A 17,340-nucleotide genomic window follows, 5' to 3' on the forward strand; every position below is an offset into this window, starting at 1 on the left:
ATTTGATGTCTATTGTTCAGGTTTCAAACATTCCAATCAGACAATGGTCCAGTCAGGCTTGTAGAGGGGGTTGCTGTTTGAAGAGAAAGCTTCCATCAAACCATTTTCGAAGGAGAAAGATTCTGCTCCCAGACTCTGAAGAGAGAGATGCATCAAGCAGTCCACCTCCATGGGACTCACCAGACCTCTGTAGAATGTAAACCTTGTAGACTTTAGACCTCCACACATCCATAGACCTCCACAGAGACCGCTGCTGCTGCCGCGGACCAGCACAGCCGTAGACGATGAGGCCGTCTCAGGGTTGAGAGACTGCGCAGGGTGGTCAGGAATTCGGTTAAAGAAATGACAAATAGACACACTTCAAGAGAGAGTGTAAATCTGAGTGTAATTTTCTTTGGGTTTGTGGCCAGTATTTATATGTTCTCTAAAAGCATAGGAACAGTGAATATACTTTTCACAAAGTAATATTTTTATCATTAAGATAAAAGTTAACAAAGCCAAGGACACAACAGAGAAATCATTAAACTAACAATTCTGTTGTTACACAGAGTTTAGTAATTTTCATTTGTATTAGCCTTTTTATATATTTTTTAATTAGCAACTAATGACCAGAAAAGGGAAAGATTTTAGAAATACAGTTGTAGCAGAATAAAGTTTGTAGATCTGAGACAGCGAGATAAGGTTCTGTGTGGTCAGCATTTCTTTTAACAATCTTTGCGGCGGCTTCTGGTGGTGGTTATCTCTTGGCAGGCATTCGGCTTCTCTGCAACTTAGGGAGTTTGCTGTTCTCCCCCTGCGCGCATGGTTCCCTTGCCCACGCCGGACCTCAGGGACCATGGCAACAGCCATTAGCCCTGAGGGTCACTGCAGGGGGAGGTGCAGCATGCTGCCTCTGCCTTAAGCTGGCTCTTGTTCTGCCTTGTATCCCCTTCAGGGGCCTCCACCATATAAGCCTGATTAGGCCATTTTCAATCCTGAGCACCTGATTGGACCATTTATCACTAATCAGCTCATTTTCCATTTTTCAATCTGAATAATTAATGAAGTAGACTGGAACTTGATTGGTTGTCTTAACTCCCTCCTGATTGGTCCATTTTGCTCACACCTGATTGGTTCAAGTTTGACTCCTAGAGCCTGAAACTGAAGGGGGAAAAGTCCAGTCTGATTTGCACTCAGGTCAGGTCAGGCTGGTGGGCTTGTTGCTTCCAGAGAGGCGTGGCCGGAGCTAGCCTAAATGGAGTCTGGGAGGGGACCATCCACAGGCAGTGGGCTGAGGCCAGCACAAGTTACCCCAACACAGTCACCTTGCCCTGAAACCTTTGCGGGCTGCAAGGATCCAGTTACAAGACTTCAGATTGAAGCAAAGATCCATGGTGGTCTCACAGTCTGCATAGGTTTTGGAAGTGTTGAAGACTATGGAGGTATCAGTGGTCTCTGCAACATTCTACAGAGAGCTGTGGAGTTCTCTGTGAAGGTCGTGGAAGTCTTGGTGTCCCGATAAATCTGTCTGTAAAGGGTCTAATGAATGGATTTGCTCAATGCATCAAGTCAGTTATTGTGCAGGCTTATATCCTCATCAGGGTCCCCACCTTTCAAACCCCACCTGATTGGCCCATTTAGAATCTTCAATGGGCTCAAAAAATCCTGGCATGGAACCAGTCAGATTGGTCCATTGAGAGCTTAAACACGATTGGTCCACCTCAATCCCAGTGTCATATTCAAAAAGTGCAACTGTGGCTGCTTGGCCAGACCTGACAAGCAAGCTCATTGGTGGTGGGCTCTGCAGAACCAGCTTTAGTGGGGCTGGAGGTTTCATGAGCTGGCATGCTTCAGTGGGGCTAGGTGTGGTCGTGCATGTGGCTCTGTAGAAGAGCTGTTTGATGAGTCTGAGCTGTTGGAGAGCTGGCCACTGCTCAGAGCCTACCGTGATGGCCATGTGCACAGTCTGTAGGCCTCTTTCACCCCAGCTCACTCTGGGCCTGGGCAAGCCCCACTGCCAGAGCCCCAGGACCAGCTGGTGAAGGGTATAGCAAGGACCCACCACTGCCACTGTAATTGGAGCCTGCCAAGCTGGTGGTTGAGGGAACATGGATGAAGTGTGGAGTGGGGGAAGGGCTACCCCCATGTGGTTGCATGCTGAGGCAGAGAGCCCCCAAACCACCGTGCCTTATGGCCTTTAGGTGCCGTGGGGCTCCTCTTGTCAATCCTTCTAATACAGTTTGCTGAGATTTTTATTGGGATTTTTTGCATCTATGTTCATCAGAAGTATTGTCAGAGACAATACTTTGGATGTAACTTTTCTACTTTTGGGAAAAGTAACTTTTTTTCCTCTTAAATAGCAACTATGTCCATATAAGGAGTTTTAGAAATGATATGCCATAAAATATACTTAGTGACAATTTCTCAATAATTATTTTATTACCACAAATTCTGCAGTGGTTTTCTATTTCACATTTATTACTATTTTAAGCATTTTGAAGAAGAAATAAAACTAATTACACCAGGGAATAATCTCATGATTTTTAAAGAGAGCATATAAATTTCACCTTATTTACCTTTAGTGCTTTGAAACAGAAGACTTCTTTTGTATCAATATATTTACTCCAAGGAAGCAGATGCAGTTTGGTACACTAGCGCTAGTAGAGTCAGAAGACCTGGGGAAATCCTGTGGTTTGCTTCTATTTTTAACTTCTCCCTTCCTGAATTGACATCTAAATGAGTCCATTCATATGTGTAGCTTAGAACTTCAGGCATACTATCATGCCTGGATTTACCAGTTAACAATAGATTGAATCCTTATAACTGACCTTAAAAATGCTGAAAAAGTACAATGTAATTGGAATCTCAGGGAAGAAGAAAACTTTTAGGAAATGTAATCAGTCCAAAGATATACACTAATCTTTTATGCCTTCTGCATTTTTTGTAATTCATAGCTAGACTCTTTCCAATTCTGAGATTCTTAGTTTTCTCATGTTTCCTTTTTATCGTCATGGACTCAGTCTTCAGTTAAATTCCTGAACGTTGAGGCAGTTTTGCTAATGTAAATTTTGATGTCCAACTGATTTTTTGTTGGATAGCCTCTATCTTTACATTTATAAGCATATCATTTGTTTTTTAATTTCAGAGAAATTGTAATTTTTTGACTGCTAACAAAAATCTATATTTTACTTAGGCTTCTGAGAGTAATGAAAGAGAGAAAGATCCAGTACATAGTTGAGGCAGTTTTGCTAATGTAAATTTTGATGTCCAACTGATTTTTTGTTGGATAGCCTCTATCTTTACATTTATAAGCATATCATTTGTTTTTTAATTTCAGAGAAATTGTAATTTTTTGACTGCTAACAAAATCTATATTTTACTTAGGCTTCTGAGAGTAATGAAAGAGAGAAAGATCCAGTACATAAAAGCCACACTTTGCAGGACGAAATCAGTATGCTAAAACTGGAAATAAATACAATGAAAAATCAAAACCAGGAAAAAGAAAAGACCATTGAAATTATAAAAGAAATGAATGATTTCCTGCGAAAAACAATACAACAGAGTGAGGAAAGACTTGCAAAAACAATATCCCAACATTGTGAACAACTTCTTGTTCTAAAGAGTGAAAATAACTCACTAAGCACTCAACTGGAACATGAAAAACAAAAATCAGAAACACTGAAAACAGAAGTTGAATCCTGCCGTCGTAGACTGGATGCTGCTGTACAAGATCTTGGTCAGAGTCACAAGTCCGAGAGAGACCTAGAACGTCATTTCCAAGAGACAAGAGAGGAGAAGCTACATTTAGAGGAGACGTTATCTCAACTACAGAGGGAAAACATGTTGCTTCAACAGCAACTGAATGAGGCTCGCAACAAAGCTGACAATGAAGAAGAGACAGTAATGAATATGCGAGGCCAGTTTCAGGACACTATAAGAAGGCTTCGAACTGAAAATGAGAAACAAAAAGAAACAAACGACAAGTTAATTGATGAATGTAATCTTTAAAAAAAAAAGAATATATAAGTATGAAAAGAAGAAAGCAGCAAGAGAAGTAAGTATTCTATTCAGAAAGTTATTTTTCAAGCTTCCTGAAGGAAAACTCAAAGTAATAATTGGTTAGGGCTAAAGATTGAATCTAGGGAATGTGAGAAATATATAGACTCTAATCATATTTGCTTTATCAGCTTAAAACCATCTATTGTGTCCAGTAAATAAAAATTAGGCCTGAGAGGTGCATTACACTATGTAAAGACGTAGAGTCACCTATGAAATTTTAAAAGGGCAAATAATAAGTTATCAATAGGTACAGACTGATATTAATAACTAAGTCATACTGCTAAAATAAAAATATGAATCTTTATAACCCCAATTTTGTTCTATGATGAGGCAGCTAGGTAAAAGTGCTCATACCTAAAATGAATATTTTGGATTTAATAGTCAAGTAAGTGTATTACCTTGACAGTCAAGTCCACATGTTCCAGATGAACTGAAATGTAGAGACTGCATCTCATAGAACTTTTCTTTCAGGAGACTTTACTAATTTTTTTTTTTAGTTATTTTAGATAACAGTTGATATAGCTTTATTTTTACTCATGTCAGTTTGAATTGAATTTGAAAATATTTTGGTCTCCAATTATGTGTTCTAAAGACCTGCTCAGCACTTTAAAGGCATCTATTTTTCATGAAATTATAATTTGAGACAAATGTTGGTTTCAGCAAAATTCTGATTTAATCTTCTTACTGTGATTTATACTTTACTTTGAACATTTTTATAAATAACTTTCTCACAATTCTCATTTCAAGGCTCAATTATTATCATTTGGACCTAGATTATCCAACACTAACAGAATTGGGTATCTCTGTGATGTGTTACTTTGGCCTTAGACCCCCATTTTCAGACAAATGAGGGGTGGCAGGATGCATGTGTAGCGGGCACGGATTGAGGAGGGAAAATTTGTAAGGGTTGAGGTCGGGAAGGTAGGTGGAGGCAGAGTCCTTAGGGTCTTGAAGGCCATTGGAATGACTTCACTTTTATTCTGAGACAGAAGGATTTGAGCCGAGAATTGAAGTTAATGTAAGGATCTAATACAGAGAGGGAAAATGTTCCCCAGTGTGGAATTTGCCACCACTAGTCTCGCCTCCATCTCCACTTCCCTTTGAGACTTTCAGGGGATTGTCAGGTTTTGCAAATTGGTCAGGGAAGAATGGTTAGGGGGTTGAATCTGTTGTCTAAGCTACATAGCAGTTTAGGCAAGAGGATAACAACTTCTCTTTCTTCAGCTGAATTCAGTAAACCAGAAGTTGTATGATAAAGAAGGTCAATGGATGATATTTTTCAAAGTACACATGTGAGCATTGTATATTATTAACATAATAATGTGATATTGATTGATATAAAATCAGGAACAGAAATATATTATTTAGGTAGCTGTGAGAAAATAGCATGATTTAAAAGTAGTACCATGCTCTTAAACTATTCTTAATTTATATTGTTCAATTACCAACTTTTAAAATGGATTTTCTAATTCTTTGGACTATCAGATTACATGAGTATAGACATAGGAATGATTCAATTTTATTTTTATAATTCACAATAAATTTAGTTGATATTGATAGTTTTAAACTAACTTTCTCACATTTGATTTTTTTTTTTTAATTTTAAAATTTTGAATTTATTTTTGCTTAGAAGAACTGGAGTGTAGGCCAGAGGTGCAGTTGGACGGGGCGGTGGGGGGGTGGTGTTTGTTTAAAGGACATTCACCAGAGACAGAGTTGGGAGCAGAACAGGTGGATTTACTGAAATACATTGCTAAGGGAAACAGCAGGTGAGACAGGAGAGGTCTGTTGGGGCACGTGTGGGTTATCTTCCTGGCCGGGGATCGAACAGAGGTCACAGTGATAGCACTGAGACTTAACCCCTCGGCCACCAGGGAGACCCTGCATGGTTGAAATTGCTCTCTGAATCACTCACTCAGAAAGATACCTGTTCAATTATCCAGATTATAAGCATTAAAATGTATTTTAATTTTCTTTAGGCACAAATAACACCTCAAGACAATTTGAAACTGTTCAGAGGTACTCAGACTACTTCAATAAGTCAAATGGAAGTCAGATATAAAAATTTGGAAACTGAAAATTGCAGACTGCAAACTGATTTAGAGTCACAGAGAATAAAATCGGGAAAATACATGCAACTCTACCTAGAAGAATCAAAGATGAGACAATCATTGCAAAATAACGTAAACACGTAAGCTGAAAAAACAGGAATCATAGAAAATAAACTTAGTTCATTTATTTACCTCTAAAGCATAATGGTTATAGATCCAGGTTCATGTAATTAGTAACAAGTCATTATTTGGAAAATAATGTTAATAAGGGAATATATATTTTTTTAAGATACATTTTTTATTTATGCATACAAGAGTTGGGGCACTTGCCAGCAATATGGGGGGTGAGAGAGTCCACCAGAGACAGAGTGGGGTACAGAACAGGCAGAACAATTGAAATACACTGCTGAGGGGAGCAGGGGGCTAGTTAGGAGAGGTCTGCTGTGCCATGTGGGTTTCTCCCTGGCCAGCCGGGGATCAAACTCATGCCTCAGAGGCTGTGGGTTGCTTCACAGTGCGATGCCCAACCACTTGCTCCACCAGGGAGGCCCAGTGAATCTATCTTAAAAATGTTATTCCAGGACAGTTTGAATCTCCTCTCTCTTTTTTTTTTTTTTTAAAGATTGATTTATTTATACAAGCACTGGGTACAGTCAGAAGCGGGAGTGTGAGAGAATTCACCAGAGCCAGAGGGGAGAGCAGAGCAGGCAGACTGATGAAGTACACTGCTGAGGGGAGCAGTGGGCGGCAGAAGTGGTCTGCACACCATGTAGGACCCTCGCTCAGCAGCTAGGGATTGAACCAGCGGGCAGCTTCGCAACCCAGTGCTCAACTGCTGCACCACCGGGGAGGCCCTGAATCTCCTCTCTTTTGTTGATTTTATATGACTTAATTTTTAGCCCTAAATAATTTCATCTAGTTAACCTGATTACTAGATTTTTAGATAAGGATATTTGAAACTTTATAACTTAGTGTTATTGTTATAAAAATTGCTTGTCATAATTCTCCCAGTAGAAATATTAATGAGTTTATTTTTTTGAAGATTACAATTTCAATTCAAGTGGTCTTCAAGTATCACTACACTTAGCACAGTTTGGCTACTGGTGAATTAATTTTCTTGACATGGTCTTTGACACTATCACTGGAGGGCACCCTGAAACAAACTATCCTTCACAGTTTTAGATTTTCTGCTCTCCACAAAGGCCTACAAGTGAAATGAGGAAGCTGCAGGAGGTGAAGGGTACTATCATTCACAGACTGACTACAAATAAATATTGGGTTCTGCTTCTGCTTGAGGAGGTGTGTGGAAGCCCACATGGGTAGATCTCAACACCAGTGCTTTTGTAACAGTATTAGAGGCTTTCTTTTCCCTGGAGCTGTTTAGTTCTCTTTAGTCACCCACCAGGCACCTCTCCTGTTCTCCCCTAGAAATTGTTGCTCCAAGTAAATCTTCAGTGCCAAAGGTTTAACTCTCAGAGGTACTGAGTGAAATGTGTAAGGATAGTGAAAGGAAATGCTTGACATTATCCCTGAAGCCGCCTCCATCACTGCCCGCCCTCCCTGCTTTGAATTACTTATTAGGAACCCTCCCGGAAACATGGGCTTCTTTACCACAATTTTAAACCCCTAATTATAAACAGTAGGTATGCGCCAACACATTTTGAGTGTTAAAACATTGTTTTATGGGAAATTCATGTTATGGCAACATTTTTTTTTAAGTGCAAATTATTTAGGCCAAAATGAAATATTAAGGATTTGGGTTTGGCAATCTTCGCAGGACCATTGAGAAGCTAAGAGAAGTCAATACTGAACGTCTTGTGGAGGAAAACACATCCTGAACATGTATTCAACGCTCCTCCTCTGAGGCCATGCCTACCGCTATCTTCTTCAACAAGTCCACTCAATAGTCCTAATAATCATTTCATGCTTGATCGTTATCTTAGCACAAGGAAGAATTCAACAACTTTTCCTACCTTCAACCCATGGTCTTAAAATGAAAGCATAGACACTTAACTATGACAAGGTTAGTTATATTACCTTTCTTTTTTTTAAGATTTATTTATTTATTTATACAAGCACTGGGTAGAGTCAGAAGTGTGGGAGGGTGAGAGAATTCACCAGAGCCGGAGTGGGGAACCGAACAGGCAGACTGACGAAATACACTGCTGAGGAGAGCAGCAGGTGCGACAGGAGAGGACTGTTGTGACATATGGGACCCTCGCTGGCAGCCAGGGATCAAACCAGTGCTGCAGAGGCTGCGGGCAGCTTCGCAGCCCAGGGCTCAACCTCTGTGCCACGAGGGAGGCCCTATATTACTTTTTGACAAATTTTATATCACCTTGGGTTTCAAATTTCTGGTGCAATATTCACTTATACTTTGACAAAATTCTTAGTCGTTCAACTAACTTATTTATACACGCTAAGTAAATGTCAGTTACTTGTCCTAATAAAGTAGACAGAAAATTTAAAATTGTAAGTGCCTGGCTCTTGCATTTTCAGAATCACTGATGTTATTGAATTAGATGTAACTAAATCAACACATTTAAAATTTCTTGAAAATCTGGGTTTAATCAGATTTTAGAAATTAAATATTATTGCTTGATGACCAGAAGTATACTGTGAGATACTTTGGCTTACTTTATGATTGATTTCAGTTTGACTGTGGTTCATAAGAATTTTAAAGTTTCTCTGTACATTACCTGCCTCATTTTTCCACCATGTGCTAAGTTTATGACTGACATCCAAACGGATGTTTATCATTTACAGTAACTCCTCTTTATGAATTAAGCATAAATTAATTACTAAAAATTAATTTCTATTGTCACTATCTTACATAAGAGTATCCTTAACTACAATTTTATCTTTTAACATTTTTATCTCTTTTTATAAAATATGGACCACTTTCCAAAGAGTCCAATCAAACAAATATTTAAATGTTTAAAATCCAGTTAACTTATGTTTCTATAACTTGCAATCACTGAATGACCACTAAGAGAACAAGGTAAAAGTATCTGTTAATACCAGCTAGTTTTATTGGCTATCATTGTTATTAAAATTTCTACTTCAATCAATGCACATTAATTTATGGTTTTGATGGTGTTTTCATGTTCTTCTTAATGCACGTAAAAGCAAAAACGGCCAATTTTAAAAGAAGTCTCACATGATTTTTTGCATTTGGGTTCTTGTCATAATAAATCATGGAACACTAAAGTTAAGAATTCTTAGACAGCTTTCCAGCCAAATGGGTGTTAAACTTCAAAGTTGTGAAATTGTATTATTTGATGTAGAAAGAAAATGAAAGTCAAATATGGCTTTAAATTGTTAAATCTTCTTTTTCTCATGAAAATTAAAAAAAATCAGATAATGTATCATTTTATAAGGTGGCGTATATATACAGAAGCAATGTTAGAGAAGATTTTTGAGGAAATTTCTTCCTTTGCCTGTTTTGGGGAAAAAAAGTTGTTTTTAATATTTTTAGATAAGTGAAAAAGCAGTTTATTTTAAGTTTAATGTCGTGGTTCAAGTCCATGGTCCTCTTGTGGGGCACTGGTTTGCCCAATTGTGCTAGTCTTAGTAAGAGAGATCAAAAACCACTACTCTATCAAGATACGGAAAGACATGTCTCCATAATGACTTCAAATGTCTCAAAAAAGTTGTCTAAGGGTTACTTTGGAAGAGTTCTTTGTATACCTGATTATCAATCCCTCATCAGTTGCATGCTGTGTGGATATTTTATCCATTCTGTGGGATGTCTTTTTCCTCTACTAATATGTTCTTTTGCTGTGGGAAAGGTTTTTCATTTGATGTCATCTCATCTGTTTATTTGGTTTTTATTTCCCTTGCCTTAAGGGTTTAGTCTCCAAAGACATCTATGTTAGTGATGCCTTGAAACCTATCAACAATGCTTACCTCTATATTATTTTATTGCTCATCCTTTATGAGCTTATCATTGTACTTGGAGTTAGAGAGTGGGTCTAAGGTCTTTCTTCCCCACGTGTCTGTCTGATTTTCCTGCCCCACTTGTTAAAGAGATGTCCTTTTCCCCATTGTATGGTTGTGGCGTTTTTGTCATAAATCGGGAATTGATATGTGTAGCTGGATTGCTACGCCTCTGATTCCGTTCCATAGCTTTGTGTCTGCTTTTATTCCTATACACTATTGTGTTAATTACTAAATCATAGTGTTTAAAATCAGGTAACTTGCCTCCATGTTTCTTCTTTCGTCAGGATTGCTTTAGCTCTATTTATTTCTGGCTCCACCCTTCCTTCACTTCTTTCGTCCCTGTGGAAATAGCAACCTGCACACAGAGACTTTTCTCAGAAAAGATGGGCTTCATCAGCTTCTTGTGTTTCTAGTAATAAGGTCCAAAACAAAACAAAAACCTATACTCATCGACTTGTCCTCGGTCCAGCAATAGCTGTCACTTGATAGGTGACATTTAAATCTATACTCATTTAGTTTGTCATGGGTTTATCTTTTGCCCCCAGGGGAAGTTCCAGTATCCTCAGCATTTGAATAAAAGCAGCCAAATAAATTTGGATCCTGCCAACTTACATATCCTTGTCTCCCACTACTTCCTTTGCTGCCCCTTTACTTTAGCATCTGACCGACCGAGACTATGTATAAAGCCACAGTGCATTACCTTCTCTGCAGCTCTTTGCCTCCGCATCTCTTCTCTGTCTGGCATATCCTTGGCTTGCCCTTCAGGTATCAGTTTATATATCACCTCCACCAAAAAGCTGGCAAATAGTGACACAAAACCGTGAAGTTCCTTGTGTGTTCCAGTAGCACCCTGTTCATACCTGTCATGCTGCATACATGATCATTGAGGAGCGGACCGTGCCATCTCTGTATTGTCATTCCAGTGGTTGTCACAGTACCTTAGCACATGCTTGCTGAATAAATGAGAAATGAGGAAATTGGAAGCTCTGATACTTAGCCACAATAACCATTGATTCAATGTGCAATGGACAAATTATATTTGCCGTCTTTTATTTTGGAATGTAGTGGCACATAAATAATGTTTCATTTGAATTCTGATGAAGGGCTCCACTTTTTTTTTCTTTTTACCAGATTATCTTAGTCATCGACAAAGTTTTTTGTTTTTTTTTTAAGATTTATTTATGCATTCACAAACTGGGGTACAAGCCAGAGGTTTGGGTATTAGGAAGATTCACCAGAGAGAGAGTGGGGAACAGAACAGGCAACAGGAAGATTGACTGAAACACACTGCTGAGGGGAGCAGCAGACGAGTCAGGAGAAGTCTGCTGTGCCATGTGGGTAGCTCCCTGGCCGTGGTTCAAACTCGTGCTGCAGTGGCTGCGGATAGCTTCATAGGTTGCGTCTTAACTCCTTGTGCCAACCAGGGAAGCCCTGACAAAGTATTTTTGATAAAGAATGTAATTCTTCGTTTTTTTTCCTGGCTGCTGCTGAAGTTGAATCTGGATCATATTGAGCTTCTGTAGGAATTTACAGATGCATCCATGAAATCAAGATGCACTCTTGAAGCATCCCAACAAAATGTAGAGATTTTGAAGAAAAAGTACATGACCTGAATGATAAAATAATACAACTTGACTTACTGGGCTATTTACATTACATTTTAATTGTTTCCTATACTTGTGTAAATTTTTATTAGAGGACAATATCTCCATATCATTCTCATTTAAGTTTAGATAGTACTTTACATTTTGTTTCTTGGCATCTAACTGAACTCTAAGTTGATTTAGTGAATGAAAATTAGCACTATGAGTTTTACACATAACACATTGCCCAAATACCAACTGTTCCAACAGCACTCAAACAACTCAGTTGTGATTCATCTCTTAGTAGTGTTTTTATATTTTGACTGTTTATAACATAATTTTGACACCCAGCTGCTGTGACTATTGTCAGGATTTGGATGTTTTACAATTGTTATAATGCCATAAAACTTATTATATATAGTTGTAATGTAAACATGGATTCCTAGATCTTCCCTCATGGCAAAGTAGGATTTGCTTTTCTCCTGTTCTTGCTATTTTTTACTTTAGGTTTACTTTTTTGGAAACAGTCTTAAAATTAAAGTTCCAAGTTGTTGTAGAAAAATATTTTTTTGACCCTGAACCATTTGAGAGTAAATTGCTAACATGTTATCTCCCCAATCATTTAGTGTATATTTCCTACAACTCAGTTCATTCTGTATAACTACATGTAGCCTTTCCTATAAGAAAATTAACACTAGTAATTCTGTTATTTAATCCTCATATTCATTTCAAGTTTTGTTCATCCATAGTATCTTTCATAGCAAAAACAAAAACACCCTGTCCATATCCATAAATTGCCTTAGTTGTCATGTCTCTTAGTCTCCTTCAACTAGGAACAGTTCTTCAGTCTTCCCTTGACTTTCTTGGCCTTAAGTCTTTAAAGAGTAAATTCTAGTAATGTAGAACATACCTTAGTATGGATTTTTATGTGTCTTTATGGTGAGATTCAGATCATACATTTTTAGCAAGAGTATTAAAGAAGTATTACAGGCCATCATAGGACCTACAATTTTTGTATGTCACCCAATGGTGATGTCAGCATTGGACAGTGAAGGTGGTATCTGCTGAGATTCTCCTCTATAATGCCACTTTATAATTTAAATAGTATTTCATGGGGAAGTACTTTGAGACAATGTAAATAGCTCTGCCCTTCATCATACATTTTGATTTTTTGAATCTTAAAAATATTTTATTGTGATTTTTTAAAAGAACATTAGCACGGGTACAAAAGTTCAGTTGCCATTTACTCATGAAAATAACCTTTAATTTCCTCAATTAAGATGGAATGTGTTTTTCCACCACAGACATGAGAGGATTCAGAAAAGCCTGAAAATCACTTACTCTACACATGACATTTGATATATTTGCCAAATTATGCACTGTATCCCATGGAGTTTATTCTTGGACATCCCCATTCTGTGCTACCTACCTGAGCATCCTCTAATGCCCTTCACAGTTTCATTGACCATCCTCTGTGATACCTGACTTTTTGCACTTTGGGATGAATAATCTTGTATACTGTAACAAAAGAGTTGTAGTGTACATGCTTGTAGCTCCATGTGCAGGACTCTGGGAAACAGAGTACATTATTCTGCCACTACAGCACTTGGGGATCAGAGCTGGGTGTGTGACTAGAGTCAGTGACCTGGTGACTGCAGACACCAGCTGGCCTCAGGCCATGAGGAGTGTGTGCCTGTGACCAGCAGGTGAGGCTCCGGGACTATTGTGAAGGCTCCACACAACTGTAGAGTGAGGGCCATTCACTCAGAGAAGACTGGTGCTGGTGGCTGTGCTTGGGCTTCCTGATGGGATTCACCCGTGGTGTCCTGTCTGGCCTGGGGTAGTCCAGGTACAGTTGGTTTCCCCAAGGACTTCCTCAAGAGGAGAAGCAAATATGCTTCCTTCTCGATGTGAAGTGTGAGCTGAGCTCCAGCACCAGGACTCAGGGAGGGGCTGGGCAGGCCCAGCTTGAAACACATTTGCATGCACAGCCCCTCCTGTGGCCCAGGGTGGGGAGAAAAGGAGGCCTGGGGCAGCCCAGCCCCATGTGGGGCCCAGGGGTGTGTGAGCACCATGGCCTGGACTCCTCTGCTCCTCCTGCTCCTCTTTCAATGCACAGGTGGGGGCAGGCCTCAGACATCCAGGTGTTCCTAATCTGAATCAATTTCTTGTACTTCTACTACACCAGCAGCTGCACCTTGTTTGTCCAGTTCATTCTGATGTGTCTGTGTCTGCAGGTTCCCTCTCCCAGCCTGTGCTGACTCAGCCGCCCGCCCTCTCTGCTTCTCCTGGAGCCACAGCCAGACTCACCTGCACCCTGAGCAGTGGATTCAGTGTTGGCAGCTATACCATATACTGGTACCAGCAGAACCCAGGGAGCCCTCTCCGGTACCTCCTGTACTACTAACAGACTCAGATAAGCACCAGGGCCCCGGGGTCCCCAGCCGCTTCTCTGGAGCCAAAGACGCCTCCGCCAATGCAGGCCTCCTGCTCATCTCCGGGCCGCAGCCTGAGGACGAGGCCGAGTACTACTGTCAGATCAAGCACAGCGGTGCTTCTCCCTGTGACACACACAGATGGGGAAGTGGGACAGAAACCTCAGCCTGCTCAGGGACCGAGTCCTCGACCCTCTCCAGTTTCAAATTACCTCAACACACTCATTGTACTTAGAGGAGCTTCCATGCCCCAGTGTCTGTCCTGCCAGTTTTCTGTTCAGCGTGTCTGAACTCTCAGGAAACACAAAAACAACAGTGCCGTGATCATACAGAAATTTTGCCTCGTTCAGTGTTTAAGAATTCTGAATAAAATGATTTGGGCTTTTTGTTTGTTTTGTTTTCTCTTTTTTACTTTTCTTTTAAATAGGCCTCTGCCTTTCTGAGCTTCTTGGTCGAGCCCAGGACCACGGCAGTTGGAGCGTCCCCACAGCATGGACGCTGCTGCCCAGGGCTCAGAGCAGAGCCCCACCTCCCCCCCAGCTCAGTGCTCAGAGCTGCCTGTACATTGTCCCAGGGTGAGTCATGAGGCAGGAGGTGTGGGGTGAGACCCCAGTCAGGGAGGAACCCCAGCCCAGAGCTGACCACCCCCCCACAGGCACCTGACCTTCAGTGTGAAGTCAGGAAGGGGCTAGACCTGGGGACAGGGGTGAGCCCCAGGGCTGAGGCTACAAATACTGTGGGCGATGCTCAGGCCCTCACCCTCTCCTGTGGTCTTCGGGACTCACTCCCTCCCACGTGAGGGTTTGGAGGAAAGTGAGTGTGTTCTTGCTGGTCTTTCCATCCCCAAGAGTCTTGTCTCCAGGAGGAGAGTTCCCAGAGACCAGACCCTTCAAGCAAAACCTCGTCTTCCTGTTCCTGATCATCCCACTCACTGGCTCGCTGCTCCTGCCACTCTCAACCAATCTCTTTAGCATGATAATGAAAGTACTAAATTTGCTGCAAATAATCTGTTCAAGCATCCTTGAGTATGGGCATATCAAATGTGCTAATTTAACTATTTTCTCCATTTAATTTAACTGGTGTCACACAGAAGTTGTAGTGAACCTCAGAGCAAGGGCTGCTGCCTATTTTAGGAAGCACCATTATATGTCTCAGCCCCATAATCCCCTTTTCCTAAGCCCTCACAGGACAGCAGCTCCACAACAGCAACATTCCCCCAGGATGGAAATTTCTTCCTCACACAGAGGGAAATACTGGGGGACCGCAGGCCTGGTTGTGGGTCAGGGGCAGGAGGAAGGCGGCTGTGTGCTCAAACACCCCCCACCCCCGCACCCCCGCCCACTGCTTCCTGAGATCTGAAGGCCCACGGCTGTGGGTCCTGTGCCTTGGGGAAAAAAGTAAGAAAATGGACAAATTTTTCTTATTCCTGAAAATATGGACTTCTGATTCTGGTAACAGAGGTGCTGTCCTCTCACATGAGTCCTCACTACCTACAACACATCCTGCTCCAAGGTTAGTGTCTTCAAGACTCTCGTCCTTTACTCCAGCACCCAGGACAAGGGAGGGCCTTGGAGCTAGTCAGCTTCCAGGGAGGATTTCATGGCGCAAACAGCTCAGGGTGTGGAGAGAGCAGAGTGGGTCAGGGGCCCCTCAGCCTCGTCAGGTCACACAGACACACACACACACACACCATTCTCTTCTTTCTCAGCATACATTGTCATGGGCAGAGGAGTCTGGGAGTTGCCTCCGTGCCTCCAGAAATCAGGGCTCCTCCTCTGCCCCCAGAGAGGTCCTCAGTGTCAGGATGTTCAGGAAGCTGACTTTCCCTCTGCAGGAGATCCCAGCCACATGGATGACACTTGTGCTGTATCAGCACCAGACAGAAAATATCCTGAGCAACAGTTCTGACCTACTGCCAGGTGCCCAGAGACCCAGGAGTGGGGTGTGTAAGGTGTGCAACTCTGACGCTGGAGTCACATGGGCCTTCACACGAGGGGACACAGGGGTGCCTTTCATGAGACAGAAGACAAAATAAACCAATGAACAGCAACTTTAACAACGTGAAGCATTTTTCGATCCTAAAGAGGGAGAGTACAGGGATGACCGCAGAGTCTGGGGCAGAGACCCAGAAACTGGGGAAGCCTGGAGGCCGCTCGAGCTCAAGCAGCAACCAGGTGATGAGGCTGCAGGTCAAGGTGGACGCTGGGGAAGGGATAAGGAGCCATAGAGCCAAGACCCAGCTCTCACTCAGCAGACACGCTCTGGTGCATCAGTGGCGTTACGAAGGAGAAAAGTGCTATACTCCACCCTGAACCCCAAATTCCTTCTTATGGCTTCTGTGTGGATCTGCAGGCCCTGTCTCTCCCTGAACAGAGAACTCAGAGCACCAGACCCCAGGAGCAGAGGGAGAGGGGCTGGGGAGGGATTTCAAGGAGCCTCCTTCCATCAGGGATGCCCCATGGCCATGAGAGGGCACTGTGTGCAGAGACCTGGGAAAGCTCAGTCCTGAAATGTCACCCCAGCCCTGACATGGACCCCATGTGTGGGTCCCACCACACGTCTCCGATGTGGACCAACCAGAAGCTGTGAGTTGGCACATACTGTGTCGTGGGGGGAGAATATTTGCACACCAGCCCCGCCCCCTCCCCCCAGGAGCAGGAGGGCTAATGAAAGCCTGGAGGCTGCTGTGTGCTGTGGGGTCTGGGACAGCCCAGCCCTGGGGTGACTGCACCATGACCTGGGCTCCTCTCATGCTCACACTCCTGCATGCTCACACTCCTGGCTACTGCACAGGAGTAGCCGGGGCAGGGTTTGGGTGGGGATGTTCCTGGGCTGGGTGGGAAAAGCCAAACTGCCCTTCCACGACCTGTCTTCTCTCCTGACCTTGGAATCCCATCAGTTTTCAAGGGCTACATGTCAGACTGCGGTGATTCAGGAAACTTCTTTGACCAGAAATCCTTCTTTGACCACCCTCCCCTGTGGCTGCAGGGCTGGGGCATCACCACCAGTAACTATGCCAGAGGGGTCTAAGCCATTTGCATGGACAGCCACCTTGTGGCAGAGAGAAGACTAGGAGGCCTGGTGCAGCCAGCCCCACTGTGGAGAGCAGAGTGCTGTGAGCACCGTGTGCTGCGCACCCCTAGTCCTTTGCCCTTCTCTTACTGCCCAGATGACCGGATATGGGTCAAGAAAAGGGCCCTGGGAAGATGCTCAGTGCTTGCAGGGCCTGGCGGTTCCTTTCTCCAAGGCCCAGGTGAGCCATATCAGACGAGCCATGGCCTCGTCTGGCTC

This window comes from Talpa europaea, assembly GCF_964194135.1.
Source record: "Talpa europaea genome assembly, chromosome: 14".
Classification (NCBI taxonomy): domain Eukaryota; kingdom Metazoa; phylum Chordata; class Mammalia; order Eulipotyphla; family Talpidae; genus Talpa; species Talpa europaea.